This window comes from Anser cygnoides, chromosome 1 (assembly GCF_040182565.1).
Source record: "Anser cygnoides isolate HZ-2024a breed goose chromosome 1, Taihu_goose_T2T_genome, whole genome shotgun sequence".
NCBI classification, from domain to species: Eukaryota; Metazoa; Chordata; class Aves; order Anseriformes; family Anatidae; genus Anser; species Anser cygnoides.
This window is the reverse complement of record NC_089873.1, coordinates 81,142,673-81,157,268: the sequence shown is the minus strand read 5'-3', so window position 1 is coordinate 81,157,268 and position 14,596 is coordinate 81,142,673. Positions and strand designations below refer to the sequence as shown.

Below are 14,596 nucleotides of genomic sequence, written 5' to 3'. Positions count from 1 at the left end.
CCTTTGTGTTACACAAAGCCGTCTTTCCTTGACTTACCTTGCAGAATCGTTTCCCAGCTCTATATACCAGCATCAATAAGTAACTCCAGTGTTTTCTGGATCAACAGATAGTAAGGCATTGTCAGTGACCTGAATATAACTGATAAGTTTCATTAGCTGCACATGTTCTTACTAGCCTGTAATTATATATTTTTTTTTTTATTATTTTTTTTAAAGAGCATTTATAAGAATCCTGCCATAAAGCTAGAGGTTTTTGTTCAACCTCCATTGCTAAATTTGGTCAATGAATGATACCAAAGAACTTCATTGAAGATTACATCAACCTGGTATCTTTCAACAGCAGTTCAGGTTCATACATACCTGCAGAACCTAACAGGACTGCAAGATGACTCACAGATACCAAATTAATGCAGAAGTCAATCATGCTGGACAGCTGAGGTGCAAGCCAAACCGCGCAACAAAGAAAGACCAGTAGGGATAGGAGGGGAGCAGCTGCCACTTGTCTCAAACAGTATTTATACCCTAAAAGCATACAATTTAAAATCCATTCGTCAAGAAAAGGCGAGAAGGTCTGGTGGTCAGGTGATGACGTCTTTAGCTTCCCAGGATACTTCTAGCAGATTGCTGAATAGGGTGCCAAGCTAACAATCTCACGAGAAAGAGATCAAGGACTATCTGGGCATGTGAAATAAACCATCATCTGACTCAGAATTCTTAGGAGGCAAAAGGTCTAAAGCTTGTGTGAATTAGATATAGTTACCATTCTATGCCTGAGATGAAAAAAAATTTCTTCTCAAGTTCATGGACAGAAACTCATACCTTGAAAGTGTCAATGCTGGAACTTTGTGCATCTGCTTTTCACTCCACCCTGCCAAAAATAAATACATTAGAATCAGGATGTGGAAAATGAAGATGGAAAACAATTTTATTTCCACTTTAACAGTAAAGTCATTCTCTTAGTTTACTATTATCCCATAAAGGGAGACTGTCTTACTTAAGAAGGCATCAACAGGCTAGATTAAAATAGAGTTTCCCCCTAAAGCTGGTTACGCTTGTGGTCAGTTTCTGACAATAACAGAGCTTGACCACTGTATAAGAGCTGAACAAGGTGATAAAGGTAGCATTAAAGGTAGTGTGACATGGAGGGGATAGGTCTCCTCACCTCATTAATATTATCCATTTTGTCCCAAAAAAAAGTTGTTAAGAGGAGATTATTATTATTCTGACATTCCTGCTATCCACTTACTCATGATGACTTAAAAAAGACACTGTATTCTGCTTTTCTAAAGTTTTACTTGTCTCTTCCTTAAGTTACTTTCATTCAGCTTTCTCTCAAATCCCTACAATTCCACATTACAAACATCCAGCAACCCTTCTGCATCACACAAAGCATAGCTGTTACTGTAATCCTTCCCCTCAACAAACACTGACTGTATAACCCTTCACTTCAATTGTTTTTCTCTTGCTTTAGATGAGGTTTAAAATTTATCATCCAAGTTATACAGACATTAATAACTCTTTCATTTCTACCCACATAGCCTAACCACTTATTGCATCCCTCTTCCTTCGTCTCGTTTCCACAAACACCCATTTTAATCGAAATATACAGGCACCTTTCACACAGGAAATTCCATTATGCTCCTGCACTGCTCCCCAGACAAAAATCAGCTACAATCTTGAGGCTTACTCTCAACAACAGTAAGTCATCATAGCAAAAATTATTCCAAATCCACCAAAATACCTCCAGGAAAACCACATGCCAAAACACAGATGATGTATGTTGCTTGCCTTTCTTCACAGATTCTAACCCTACTATTTGTCCTCTTTCCTTCATCATAGTCTACACCAAGTTTAAAATCAATACATCTTCACCCATGAGACGCTGAGTGTATGAATAATTTGAGTTCAGCTGGACAACAGCTAGATGAAGCCTTAGAGCAAGCCTGGCCTCCAGAATAAGTGTTTTCCCTTCCTTAGGAGAGAAGAAAAGAAGTAAATGCCTGTATTGTTTTTGCAGCAGTATAACCATACATGTTGCTGTAACAATGCAGCAATGTATCAATGCACTTGATAGCTTTCTTTTTACCACATGTGATTGGAAGGGAAGAGTAAGACACAGAAAAATATCAACACACCAAAATAGTAATGATAAGGAGGAAAGGGTACAGAAGGGCTAAAATTTACCATGAAAGGGCTCCCATTCCCTTGAGCTGCTGATCTTAAAAGGAGTTAGCAGCAAGAGCTCTTTCCCTTCCCTGGCTGGCAGAATGAAAATCCCCCTGCCCTGTTGCAAGCTGTTTCCACGTCAGAGAGCACTGGTCAAAGACAAACCAGAAAGACCAGATGAGGAAAGGAAACACTGCTCCTAGAAAAACTTACTTTCAGAATGACAACATTTAGTTATTTATTTATTTCAATCATGACAGAAAACAGTGCCAAAAACAACATGAACAAGGAAATTTTTGAGGAGGAACTTGAAAGCAGAGAAAGTACCTGTCCCAGGGAGCAGTTAAACATAAACCCAGACCACATTCAGTGAAACAAAGGGAGCTTTCTGTCTCAGCTGCCTTAATAAAATAACCTTCTGAGCCCAAACAGCAGACTTACATTCTGTGAGTTCATCTCCCGCGCCCCCTTTTTTTTTTTTTCTGGACATATTTTCTCCTTCCACTGCTTAAATCAGAGAGATTGGATTTACTGGGTCTAGCTCAGATTTCAGATTTGCTGCAAATAAAACTTAACCTGACTTCCTTCCAAAGTCCCTTTGGTGTCTCTCTACTAAATCATACAAACCAGAGTATCGCTTGTAGCGCTTCTGAAAGTGAACAGTTTGGCTTACCAAGAATAACCTACTGGGATGCCAATTTCACTTGCCTTCTTTATATTCTGCCAGGTTTATGAGAACAAGTCTGTCTGTGCTTGACATTTGCTGGGATACACTGTCTGGCATAATTACTATTGTAAAACATTTTATATTCCCATAAATTCAGACTATAACCCCAAAGTGATTACAAACTAAGACCAGATACCGGCATAACTAAGCAGAAAAGAAGGTTTATAAGGAAAAAAAAGGTAGATTTAAGGAAGAAAAGCAGCAACAGTTAAGTGAAGGTATAGATCTTATCCAAGCTGCCTGGGAAGCTGTCTCACAAGCAGTGTCCTGAACAGTAAGAAAAAGAAGAGCAGGAACAAGATTACATAGGATACTGCGGGCTGCAGAAAGAAAGCAGCAGCCCATTTCATTAAAATATAAAGCCAGAGGTGAAATTCTAGGTAGCTTAGTTCCTAAAATATCAAATGCATTTCTTCACCATTGCAGAAAGTGTTTCCACTGAACTGCAGTAAACACTGTGGTGCAACGCATACAGATGAAAAGTCAAAATCTTGAGATGTTAGCATTAGTTTTATTCTGATCTTGACCAACAGAACAGGAGGAAGGATTGAAAATCTAAAACATCTTGACTCCATAATCTGCTGCCGAGAAAGGGAAGGCAGATGAGGGTAGAATCAATAAGTTACTATCTGTTAAATCACCACTCAGACCAAATGAATCAATTCATACTTGGAAAACAATCCAAAAAGAAAATTTTAGACTAAACACTTTTTTTAATTTGCTTCTACATGTGAGAAGCAAAATGTACACTGAATGCAAATTGTTTTGTCAGCTGCCCAATAAAACATGATCCATTCAAAAGAACATGGAACAACAGCATGTGCCTTTTTGCTCACACACCTGAACACAGTACTGGAAACACATCTCAATTTTTTCCACGAGTTATTTTTATTCACCTTTGATTACCTTTCTTTAAAGCAAATAGATATTGTCAAAGAGCAAGCATGATCCTCACAGTTATCAATCACGAGAAAACTAATAGTATTTACAACAGCTTTGCACATCCAAAAACCAGACTATTTCATGGAGATATTCAAGTAACATTTTTTGTTGCTCCAAGCAGTGCCACTAAAACTGCTCGTTAAACATTTCTCTTTGACTAGCAGATTTGATTATGAGTTTAATTTTTGCATAGTAAAGCTCATCCAGCCATTTTTAACTCCGAATTGGTTTGCACTCCATCATGACTAGCTGAACGCTACAAAACCTTTTGACATAGTGACTTCATAAGCCTTGCAGAACACAAGAAATGCTCTTAGAAGCACAAGACTGTTGATAAAAGACTTTTTCCTCCATTGTCTGTACTGTCAGCTTTAACTGTGTAAGAGTCCATACTTACAAATTACACGAAACGTGCATCTGAACTACCCTTCCATGAAATGAAAAAATTCTCCAAATAATAGTCACAGGTAAAACAGCTGAGAAGAAGAAAGTGTCTGAAGCTGAACATCCTGAGCAGCTTGTTTTTCCTTAATGAAACATACAACCACAATTTAAAAACTCCATAATAAAAACAAACCTGGTATACTCCACCACCAAGCTGCAGATAGTAAGAAGCATCCTAACTGTAGAACAAGTTTTCATAAGCTATCCATCCACTACATGAGTCTGGAAAAGAAGAAAATCTCAAGCTATTTAAAGACTTTCGTGAACTAAAGAAATTCAATTCCAAGTTATTTATACATGTAGTGAGATCATAAAAAAACACAAACAAATAATAATAATAATAAAAATGATGAAGTATTTCAGCTACCAAAGACCTATTTCAATCTGACACCTAAGTATCCAATATTAGATTGCTGCTGCTCATTGCACACTGATCATAGTAATTTCTCTCCATTGTTGTTCACCCAGACCCCGATCATGTGCACTGTATGCGGCTAAGCCATGTTGGAGGCTATTGGGCACTATTAAAATTGCAAGAAAAGTGTTATTCTGTTTTTGTAAAAAACAGAATACCTTACAAATAACACGCATTTCACCATTTTATTTATTTATTTTTTTACTCTTTCTAGCTGATCTGCCATGCTGAAACAGTCCTAATGAGCTGGCCAGAGCCTATTGAGTTTATTGGAGCTGGAAGGACCACTGCACAGCAGAGAGTTTTGCAGCAGTGGATCTTCTCATCCACTGTCCACTTTCAGCCTCTTTCCTACCCAAGAACAATGAAGTCCATTTTGAAAGGTCCTTGCTTCTGGATAAAAAGTATGTATAGATGTGTATATACATACTTAAGCACTTCCTTTCAGAATAGATCCATTTTTATTTCCTTGCTTTAGAAAGCCGTCAAAGTCTGCTTTTTAGTGGTCTAATTCAGCTGCAATACATTCAGCTTTGGATTGCTGGGATGGATTAGACACAGTTTGTGAATTCATCCACACATACACAAATGGATAAACAGAACTCAAGTAGTCCATGCTCAAAGCGGAGCTACAAAGGAAAGGTGAGTGAAGCTGAAGGAGCAAAAGTGAATTCACATAGGTGGCTTTTCTGAGAGCTGCTGAACTGCTCAGTGGTGTCCAGGTCCTGGAACCCTGAATTCTGCCATGTTTGACCGAGATGATCCTGTGAATGTTGCATCAGTAACTAGAACTAAGCCTGCAGAAATGTGTTTGCCTCCCATTTAAACAGAGCCAAAAGGATAGGAAGTATATTCACCTCTCAAAAATAAACATGAACATGTTTCCTTTTGAGTTCTTAGAAGCTCAAATTCCAGCTTTGGAGCTGGCAAGACTGGTTTCAAAGGACAAACATTTTAAATTGATCTTAGAGTTGTATTCAAATCAGAAGTTTCCAAATTGACCAAGCCTACTAAAAAACTTAGTTACTGTGGTTATTCATTTGTAGAACTTGCAGATACCTGCCATACTTAACCCTTTCCCAGAGGGTGAGAAAATACATCAACTAACTGCCATCAGCTTCGCAAAAAATGCAAGTTTGGGAGGAGTAGCGGTATTTCAAACCCTAACTGCTAATAGGCAGTGCCACCTAAGGTTGATGTTATAGAAGCAAAGATCCATAAAAAAAAGTTAGAAAAGAAAAAAGATGGTTGGAACTTTTAATAAGCTCCAAGGTTTCCAAATGGCTTCAATAGAATAGATTTAACAAAGAAGAGGATTATTAATCTTGCCTGTTCTAAATCATTTACCATGATAGCAACAGGGCATTCATGCTACTGCCAGAAACAAGTCTCAATTCTGTCTATGACTATACAACGAGAACATCTTAAAAAAACACTTTTTTTTTTAAGTGCAGTTTTGCACTTCCTTATCTTACCACACTTGCCCCTGCAAGTAACCCTGATCATGCTTTTATTAATGGTTACACTTCAATCATTCAAACTGATTCTGCTGCTGCGGATGCTCTGTCCAGTAGTCAGGAAAAACAATGCTGGAGTTTATTTCATCAGGCCTTGAAAAATCCTCCCCCATCACCATGACGGAGTATCAGCAACACTTAATTTTCAGGGAAAGTTAACCAACATGATAGACAAAATAATTCCCTTAGGAGGTTTAGCAGCAGTCTCAGTTCAGTACACAAGGCCATTAATTACACAACTGCCTTTAGCATTAAGAGGAATCTGGTAGCTACAGCACTTACTGAGTTAAGACTACCTTCAATATCTGCACACAAAATCTGTTTACTTAGAAAAGTTATGCAACACCTCAACTTCCTTTTCTTTACCGTGCTAAAGCATGATAACAGAAGGACAGGGGGTGGCAATGGGGGACAGGCATTTCACAGCCTCAAGGAGAGCACAACTACCTTTCAAAAAGCGACTAAACTAGAATTCTCTTCTAAAATCTGCCCAACTTGATGATGTGTTCAAGCATCAACTCCAGCTTAATACTTGATTAAATACCTCCAGAGGAAAGACTTTGCTACACAGTTAACCAATGGTGGAATCAACTGCCTGCCTCCATTGTAAGTAAGACTGTTTTTCAAACATTTTATATGTTCTTTCTAATAGAACAGTCCACTCCAGTACAAGTTTTAGTCAGAAACCATCGTGCAGATTTTAGTGTTTTCAGGCATGCTGATTCAGTAAAGCTGGCAGTACAAGTTTTAATTCTGCAGACAGCCTTCTACTTTCCATTTAAAAGAACAAACCCAGAAAAATCACATGCTATCCATGCTGACATATTCCATGGCACTAGCAAAACTAAGATACCAAAAGCACGCACATCTTTCCTCTTAACTGTGAGCTCAGGAGCCTACCTCATATCTCTGTTGATACACTAATGACTGGGGGGGGGGGGGGTGGGAGGGAGTAAAACCACAACTCCCAAAACTGGATTTACTACTACTACAAAAAAAAGAGTTACAAGAAGTCTTAAAGCAGTCAGAGCAATCCTGACTGTTAAAATGTTTTCAAGGACTTGGATTTAATCGCATGTCATTTTCCTTTCCTCTAATCATTTATTTAAAGTCACAGGTTGAATTATTTATGAACAAAAGTTAATTGCATTGAAATGCAGTATTGCCTTGTATTTATTTAGCATCTTCTTTAGAGCTCAGAACCTTCCACTAACCAGTTAAAGTCTACAAATATCAATACAGAATTTAAGATGCAATTTAACCGTTTCTGCGTTAGCACTGCAATTAACTTTCAATACCTTGTTAAATATGGCCAATTCCTTTTATCTTGTGAACTGCTCTGTAAATTGTGCAACTTTTTTTTTTTAAATCGACTTTTTTTTTTTCCCTAAATGTTACAACATGTGTTTATACAATTTTCCAAAAGAATTCCAGGAGAGAAGAAAAGCTCACTAACAAAACATTTGCTTTAAGTAAGTTTTGATTAATTCGTTTTAATGAAATTAGTCATCATTTGAGTACAAACAATCACAACACAGCATCTGGGGTTTTCAGAAATTTTCTTAGCTATCAGAGGATGGTAAACTAGCTATCTAGATGGTAAACAACTTACATGCATAAGATTGTATTCATACCCTTCACAAGGTGTAAAATGTAAGCTCGAGCTTACACTCATAAATATACCGCACATCTATAAAGTGTTAATCGTAAGTCTGCAAGGCCGTATGACTGAAGTAACTATTATAGTGCATGACTGCTCTTCAGCATACATTGCTTCCTAAATCCTTCATTTCCTTAAAGCAAGCCATTTACTTGTCACCTGCCCAGACAATGTGCAGAGAGAAGATTTCAGATACATCTGTGGCTCGTGTATAATGATAACACACTTGGAAAGGTGGATTTTCATTTCCTCTTCAAGTTATTCGATTAGGTTTGCATCCAGATTTAAATGTCTAGGACAAGTCTGCCACCTGTCCTAAACTTAATTAGTTGGAAATGTCTACATAACAAGAGCAGACACTTCAGATGTTTTGGAATGACCACAAGCTAACATCCAAATAATCACAAACACAACTTCAGGGATGCCAAGAATGAAGCACTACTCACAGCTCTCTGTGAAACAGCCTGAATCTTATTAAAGGAGCACTTCATACTTCACAAACACACAACCGAGATCAGCAGAGCATCTATAAAACCAGAGAATCAACTGTGTAAAGTCTGCAACAGAGTTGAGAAAATGAAGAGCGCTAGCTTTCTCTTTAAAAAATGGGTGTGTATTTACATGGTTGGAGGAAGAAGGACTGAAGGCTGAAATACTGTAAAGACTTCTCAGCTTTGTTCTTGTCCTGTTTATCGTTAATAGCATGTCTAAGATTTCCCTACCTTTACACATTCCCTCACATACCCCTCCATGCAAGACCAGTGCAGCAGATCAAAAACTGGGAAAAAAAGACATTTTCATTTAAAGAGACAAACACATCAATGTTCAAATATAAGTATCTCCCATTTATCATCTTACTAAAAGCTCAAAAAAAATCACACTTACAATATTGACCGGAATTTTATCTGTATAAGTACGTAGCAACCACTGACACAGATGTGAGAAACTGAATATAACAGAGAATTCTGTTACCTATCTCCTTATGTTGCCATTGGCATACGCAACATATTTGTCTCATTAGCAGGGGCTACTTAGTTCACTGTAGTAAACAAAGCTGCAGATATGACAGGCTCACATACTTTTCATTCATTCACGTATTTTTCTTTACTTAGACTTCTAGCATGTGCCACAGAAGAGCTGAATGTTAAACATTCCTGGAGTGTCACAATATGTAATACAATAAAACAGATTACAACCATACCTTTCTTTCACAGCAGTGGTGCCAAGCACAGGTACACTGTAGCAATCAATTTGTTCTGCAGACAGTAAGGCTTTCATAGAATACTAATGCAAAAATCTTTTCTTTCTCCTTCGACTTGACTCCCCAATGCCCGGGTCCCGACCAATACAAGGAGGAGGGCGGAATGTCTTCTGCTGAGATAACCACAACTACTAATCAAGCATACGTGTACAAGGGCACAGGATTAAACCTCCACCAAGCTTGACACAGGCACCGAGAGTAGCTAAACACATGCACGGCAAGGTCAGAATTAAACACACGCACACACACGCACACACACACACGTCTACTTGAGTGAACTAATTTATCACACTTTACCACTGACGGCTTTTTACCTCAGGGGAGTAAAATTACATCCTGGTGAACTGACGAGATTCAGACACAACAGCATCCAACACCAAATCAGATTTCACAGAAACGCGAACTGCATGCTGAGGTGAACACTCCCCTCTGTACTTAACAGGCTGTTTCAGAAACTCTGCTTCTGCTGCGTGTGTCTGGACGTGCCTGTGTGTTTGTGCACACGTGTGGGTGCGTGTGCAACAAAGACTGCTAGGCAGAGGCTACAGCTGAGTGATCCAATTAGCGTTCAGAAATGGGTAGTAACTTGCTTCAAGAGAGTTTTCTTTTTGACTGTTTTTATCTACCTCTCTGCATAATCAATCTATCAAGTCTAATTACTCCAGAAGAAAGCATTTTATTATTGTCTAACATAGCAAATGTCAAACAAGCTGTTCGTTTACCTTGAAGTTTATTAGCATAGAAATGCAACATGGAGATGCTCTCAAAATATTGTCACTTGTATTCACAACATATTTTCTAAAACCCACTTAGCAGGTTTTTATTGGCTGGCATAGCTGGATACTGTATTGCTACTTAAAATAGGCAGGACTATCTTCACTGTATCACCCCTGAGCTAATGGAAGAGTTTTTCTTTAAACACACGATTTATATTTAACTTTTCTCTTTGGCTCTTTTTATTTAAAGAGTTTCCCCACATTTGAGTCAGCCATACGTATGCGGATACACGTTTTCATAAAGGTTCATAGGCGTGCCTTTCAAGTAGGAAAGAAAAGTGAAATACTGAAATTTAAAAGCAGGGATTTTCACCCTTCCTGGTATTTTCCTCATAGTCCTTGCAGATGTACATTTTGCCAAAACCATCAAGACAAACCCTGTAAATTATTATTGACAGGGTTTTAATAACGCTGCTTTTGTATGTGATCTGTACTTAGAAGAAAAAACTGTACAAATACTACTAAAAATAACCCTGAAAATAGCATTTGGCACTTCACCTAGAATAAATTAGCAAAATAGTTTTGAAATATCAGTGGCTTCATGGAGACACCATAAAAAAGCAGCATAATCAATACTGATGAGTTTGCCCTTGACATGCTGACCGTGTCACCAGGCTATTGTCATGTGATATCATGTCATTTCCCCACCTGGCTCATGACCTTGTCCTTTAAATGACCCAAAGCTTCCCTCAAGTAGCAGGAGGCCCCTCCCCGCTGTCTCAGCAAGGTCGAATGGGTCAGCGTGTCCTCATCTATAATCCACCACCATTTGTCAGCAGGGAGGCTGGAGGAGGCAGGCTTGCTACAAGGGGAGAATGCCCAATTAGGCAGCTGTCACACAAAGCATAGGCTGCAAAATTATCCCCTGTCAAAAGAAAGAGCAGCTGCGGGTGCCAATTACAGCAACCTTTCAACCCTTTAGGTACTGGAAACTACACAGAAGTAAATGAAGTACAATTAGTGATAACAAATCGATGAATTAGGACAGTAAATTAGGAATTACTAGCAGGTGAGCTTAGGTCTTCCATAATATTAAGGGCACAGCACACCCCAGGCAAGGGCAAGAGCATACAAATTTCGCACAGCAGATCCGCTTTGTCCTATCCATTTTTCTTGTGTGGAACCTGTTTTCCTCCACCCTTTTCTCCTCACAAGCCTCATCTGAGACAGACAGCGCAGGGAAGGGAAGAAAAGCAGCCTAAAGGGGAAAGAAGTTGTAGTGCCTGCTCTTTCCTCCCTGTCCTGGCAAATGCAGTTTCCTCCTTTCTCACAAGGAGGTTCTGGGAGCCAGCACAATCTGTCTGTAGTAAGCATACTCCATTTCAGCCTGACATTTGACATTTGCTGCACCTCCTGTTCCAGCTGAACAAGATTCACCCAGGAAAAAAAAAAATAGAAAGCCTAAAAACCATAAACAGAAAAAACAACAAGAGATTTTCATACATTCTCAGTATAATCTATGTCATTTACACATGAAACACTCGGCTGGGAGATTTCAGTGCTTAACTTCTGACTGCAGAAGGAAGACTTATTCCTCCACGTTTCAATTCCCCGATGCACCATGCAGTGGCATCTCTGAGCGCACGCACAGCCCGTCTTCTAAGTTGGCTAGCAGAGCCCCTACCCAGTGCCTCTGCTGCTGTTGCTGTGCGCTAGTGACAAAAGCCAGGTTCTGCAGAGCACAACAGGGCAGGGCAGGGCAGAGCAGAGCAGGGCAGGTCGCGCTTCCCCTCCGGAGGCTGCCAGCACAGCAGGTGCCATCGGGATGTGCTGCCAGCGGGAGCAGCAGCGCTACCCGGGCAAGCTGGACGGTGGCTCACGGGGTTCCGCACGCATGAGGTGACCGCGGAGGTGTGGGCACCTGTTCGGTCACAGGGAATTCACAGCACAGGAAGCCCAAAAATCAGATCGGGGGAGGAAATATAGGAGACCGGATTAAAAGGATGGACAGGTCACACACACAGCCACCCCAAACCACGTCTCAGACTGTTGAACCAATGCCTCTGCACTTCAGTGCTTCAAGACACACAGACAAACCTGGGGAACACAATTCAGATTCCGAGATCCCTCCTACAATTAGGTTTTCCAGACAGCTCACAGTACTTTAAAACTAAGTGAAGTTGCCATTTATATTGCCAATTCTCTCCTTTCAAGCTCCATTCCTTTATCTCAAATCCGCCTTTATAATAGTCCAAATTTCTTCCCGCAGCACTTCTGAAACAATATGTGCATGCTTGCACTGTAATTCACACACACACATTTATGATAATACATTCACTAAAATATGAAATATGGTAGAAATTAAGTCACTCGTGTCTTGGAAGCAATTTCCTATGGCTATCTCTTGATCTCTAGCCAGCACAGAATATTTCACTGTAAATAAATAAATACCTAGCTTTCATAACTCAGATAAGAAAATGCATAATACAGTCCCAACTATAAATGGATGTAAAAATGTTCATTTAACAGCAGTTGCAATATTGCTCATCAAGTTTGACATTTTCTTTTGAGTAGCATATGGAAACTGCAGCGTACTGAAAGAGTTAATGTGTTTAGAATTCAGTTTCCATCATACTTGGGTGACTATCTCTTTAAATAATTTAAATCCTCTCCATCAACTACAAAGCTGTTTTGAAGCCATTTAGCTTTGTTCTTTACATGTGTTCTAATTAAGAAATGACCTTGTCATCACACACACCAGAAATCCTGGATTATTTCCTGCAGCAAAAATCTGAGAAGCCAAAAAAAAAAAAGAAAAAAAAATACACACTTCTTCCTTTAGTGAGGAGCTGAGGAAGTTGTTGGTTGGCTGAATGCTGAAGCAGTTTCACTGCATAATTTTTTTGCTGTTGTTGAATGTCACAGGGCGGGTTAGCATGACCTTGAGCTGCATCAGCAGCACAGCAAGGGTCGAGATGCCTGCAGGCGCCCTTGTACTGGATTTGCAAGACAAAAACCTTCAAACTGGCTGAAGGACATCTTAAATCTCTTCAAAGGTTTTCCGAACTAATCTGGGCTGCTCTTAGCCGGATCTGTGCCCGTGTGAGAGGCAAAATTAAAAACAAGGTCTTTGACAGGATGTTGTCTGCTCTTAACCCTTCTCCTGCAGCAGGCAGCGTATCGCAGGCGCGCTGAAGGGACACTTTCATAAGCAGCAGAGATGAACACGGTTCAACCTGCAGCATTCTTTCGTAACAAAATTATGTAAGCAACCATTTACTGGAAAGGGTGCTGTTATTAATACAGAGCAGGCTCCCTGCATAGCAATCGCCATCCCTCTCCTCCCCCAGCACAGTGCCCTTCCCCACGCGGCTGTGCAGTCCGTGCGGTGCCGTACCCTGGCTCAGGCTGCTCCCAGTGACACAGGTGGACAGAGGGATGCTCAGCTCCTCAGGGCCCCAGGACCCCTGTCTGTACCTGCTGGGGGCCAAGGGTTTCCTCAGTGACCAGGCAGCACCCATCTCAACAGGTTGTGAGTCTGGCGAGGCACGTAAGAGGAGGAGGGTCAAGAACATGAGAAGGACTGCTTTGGCATGCACCAGACATGCTTTATGAGGAGAAATTAAGAAGCGTCCACTCCTCATCTGACCCTGTTATTTCCTTCTCAGTCATCCCGAGTCGGGAAGGAAGGAGAGAAGAGGATATTAACATGCAACAGGCCTACCAGGAGTTTCAGAGCATGAGCGCACGTACTGGGGAACTGAAATAAAGACAGCCAGCCTCTCTGCTCTTGACTGCTCATCATCTGACAAGTGACACAGAGGTTTTCTAAAAACTTGAGTGAATGCACAGAGATAACCAGTAGGAAAGGCCCAAGGCGCACATGGTTACTCTATGAAACCACAGATTTACCCAATGGATGTGGCAGCATCATGCAAACGCAACTATCAACATATTTAAGACATAGCCACTTTCTTCAGAAGCATACTTGCACACACAACCTCCAATTTCAGAACGAAAGAATTTCCCAATGAATAACAACTTTTTGTACTCCTACTGAGGAAATAATACGGATTCCCACGTACAAAAGTAAAGAAAGACCATCACCACCTCATCTTCATGTCTGTTTTAGTGGTGGTATTATTCAAACTATCAAATTTCTGCATGCAAAAAATACAAATGGGGTAAAATAATCTCAGCTTAATCAAGATAAGTTATCACACTTGAGAACCATCTTTTACTATTTCTAGGATATACGCCATACAAGTCCTTGTGGAGAAGAGGAAAACAGAGCCATTCACACCAGCAGAGGGTGTTCTAGTTCTTTTCTGGTTGAACATTAACGGCTTAAGTCAGTCTGGTTTTGTATAGAGGGTCTTTAAAGTACTATGTACTCCCTCCCAGACAAGAGCAAAACACATTTAAGTTTACTGAAGAAGGACACAGCTTTGGCAGTTATGTCACAACTGTTATGACACTATCCTCCACCTACCACTAAAACAGACTCACTTCGTCATTCCCAAGAGTCGTGGCTTTTCTCACAAAATATCCTCCTTGTTAAACAACTAACAATGTTACGTGCTAGATTTCAAGTAACACTAGTGAGAGCACCTTTTATATTGGTAGAGGAGGAACTTGTACAATACACATAGGCCTTCCCACAGACTCGCCAAGGCTTCTAACGTGTTTATTATGCTTGGACAGAGGGCCACGGTGTTCCTGCAGCGCCTGGATGTCAGAATAACCTC

The 14,596-nt window shown here is 40.1% G+C and overlaps 1 protein-coding gene across 28 annotated transcripts in view; it reads right to left on the bottom strand.

Moving 5' to 3' along the window:
* Window positions 1-14,596, bottom strand: part of NRIP1 (nuclear receptor interacting protein 1) — a 112,255-nt gene that overhangs the window by 23,530 nt on the left and 74,129 nt on the right. For 10 of the 28 annotated variants that reach the window (XM_067001101.1, XM_067001094.1, XM_067001112.1 and 7 more), the window contains one exon: window positions 820-868. The exons of 7 other annotated variants lie outside the window; for them this stretch is intronic. The gene's annotated coding sequence lies outside the window, so the exon portion shown is untranslated. Of the gene's footprint in view, window positions 1-37; window positions 96-819; window positions 869-2,184; window positions 2,316-4,412; window positions 4,502-9,072; window positions 10,502-14,596 lie in introns of those variants that run through there. 11 more of the 28 variants (XM_048052918.2, XM_048052917.2, XM_048052913.2 and 8 more) reach the window with 7 other exon arrangements.